Source organism: Hydra vulgaris, chromosome 14, assembly GCF_038396675.1.
Source record: "Hydra vulgaris chromosome 14, alternate assembly HydraT2T_AEP".
Taxonomy (NCBI): domain Eukaryota; kingdom Metazoa; phylum Cnidaria; class Hydrozoa; order Anthoathecata; family Hydridae; genus Hydra; species Hydra vulgaris.
Genome location: NC_088933.1, coordinates 23,424,653 through 23,427,034, shown reverse-complemented (window position 1 = coordinate 23,427,034; position 2,382 = coordinate 23,424,653). Strand labels below are relative to the sequence as shown.

At 27.0% G+C, this 2,382-nt stretch overlaps 1 long non-coding RNA gene across 1 annotated transcript; it reads left to right on the top strand.

The window, feature by feature from the left end:
* The first annotated feature begins 415 nt into the window (after positions 1-415).
* Positions 416-1,990, top strand: LOC136090573 (uncharacterized). Its single transcript, XR_010643524.1, has 2 exons — positions 416-1,354; positions 1,553-1,990. It is a non-coding gene; the product is annotated as an uncharacterized LOC136090573 (long non-coding RNA).
* The last annotated feature ends 392 nt before the right edge of the window (positions 1,991-2,382 follow it).

The window sequence follows — 2,382 nt, the reverse complement described above, 5'->3', positions numbered from 1 at the left end:
TGAATCAGAAAAATGCGATAAAAAGAACACCAAAGAAAATGTTTTTTTGGAAGAAACTAAAGTTAAGTTTTTAGAGTGCAAAGAAAAGACAAAAAAAGAATGCAACCTAACAGAATGAAGAATCTTGTTGCGTGATTTTAATAACAAATAGTATGTTAAATTTATTTATTAAATAAGAAAAATAAGTAAAATTATCGTACTTTTTACTTAACTTTGGGTCGAGGAAAGTTTAGCTTATTTACAGTATTTATTATTGGTGAATATTATTTTGATGCTGTTTTCCTACGAGTCTTTTAGTCAAGGTATTGGTTTATAACCGTTTTTTTTATTTTCTTAGTAACTCCTAGGGTAAATACTGGCTGGCTGCAGCTTAATTAGGAAAGTACTAGCATAAAATGAAGTATGCGTCATACATGCGTCACTTTTAAAACTTAAGCAACGATTACTCATTACTCAAGTAATCCTAAGCCTAAGTTGAGTAAAATTATTGAGATTTTTGTTTACAGATTAAAAACCTGTACAAAGTTATTTTTTTTTTACCTATAAAACCACGTAATACGCCTAACTATACAACCATAAAAAAGAACCTGGTACATGTAAAACTGAGGCAAGCGCATTGTTTTTCTAAAGCTGAAGAAAGCACGAAATACATATAAAGAAGGCGTACTGCATAAATAATAAGTATAGATGTATATTTTATAATACAAAAAAACAGATTATAACTGTTTTTGAAATTAACCTGACTTCATTGCAAACTATATCAATTGTGCAAAAAAGTTCGAGAAGTAATCAAATGAGTAATTTTTACAAACTGATTGATCGTATTTACTATTTCTGTCTCTACCCGTACTTGAATTATTTTTACAAAAAAGAAGTTATTGGGTAAAGAAAATTGATTGATGATTTTAATGAGTTTTGAATGAAATGAATGAGTTGTTTTGAAGTCTAGGTAATTTCTGATATTGTGATGCTTTACTATATCAATGATAAAAAAAAAACGTGATCTGCATTTTGAACAATGAGACCTGGCGTATTTTATTGTTTTTTATTTATATATCTGAAGATTTACTGTCTGATAGGGAAACGAGGGAAACTCTATTTAAACTCTGATAAAACTTGAAAATTAGGAAATATTTAAAATCAGCCGCCATATTGTCAGCAATTGTAAGACAACAGGAACAAATTTTATTACAAAAACGTAACAAAAATAAATAAAATGTTGCTTGAAATAATTTTAATATTATTTTTAATATCATTTAATTCATTCGATGCTCTACCAAAGAGGAGGGATCGATTTAAAACTACTTGCTCCTACTTTGACTACAAACTATGCTTTCCTGTTCTTATGAAAAAAGTAAGTAGTGTTTTTGAAGTTTTTTTAATTTCTTTGGATGTTAGCTTAGTTCATTTGGATGTCAGCTTAATTCTTTTGGATGTAAGCTTACTACTTTTGGGTGTCAGCCTAATTTTTTTTCAAAAATATTTATTTTTCTCTTATTTTTTGACTTAAAACGATTACCGTCTGTTAATGTCAATTCCACTTTTGTTTCAGGATAACACAGCACCCCGCCCTGTATGGATATTGAGTTCGTTAAATAAAAGCGCACTTAAAACTCGTTTTATTCATAAATTAATGTCATAAAAACACAGATCAAGCATTTACAGTTGATGATCGAGAAGCAAAGATCGAGCTTGTTAAAAATTATTCCCACGATAACTTGAGAATATCTATCGTAAACGGTATTGCACCTCTGGTGGTGTAAATAAATTTTTAAAAACTGTGTATTTTTAGAAAACTAAACTTTTGAATTATTTTAAAAACTGCAATGTTTTTTCAAGTTTTTAACATTATGTTTATAACATAATTTTTAAATGTTATACTTTTTTGTGTTTTTAAACAAGTATATATTTATAATTATACCACCATAAGTATATATTTTTTATAATTGTTATTCATTACTGATAAATGAAGAGATAAGATAATCTAAAATGTTTTGTTTATTTCGCCCGTAAAAAATAATAACTTTATATTTTTAACTGCTTTATAAAGTGTATACTTCCGTAATAAGTAAAGATTGCGTAATTAGTAAAGATAATTAATTTTTTTTTATTTATAGTAAGAATGTGAAAGGTTTTCAACGATTTATGCTACAAGTATATATTGCACATTGGATGTTATACAGTTGCATGCATTGTAATATTCAACAAAAATTATTGTTTATAATGTAAAAACAACATGTAAGCATAAACAGCACCTAAGAGTCTCTAATTATGTTAATACATCTTAATCAAGTTCATTAGAGAGTTCGGTATAAATTTAAAAAATTTAAAAATATACTCTAAACATAAATGTAAATCGCTATAGAATTCTTATTCCGAGGC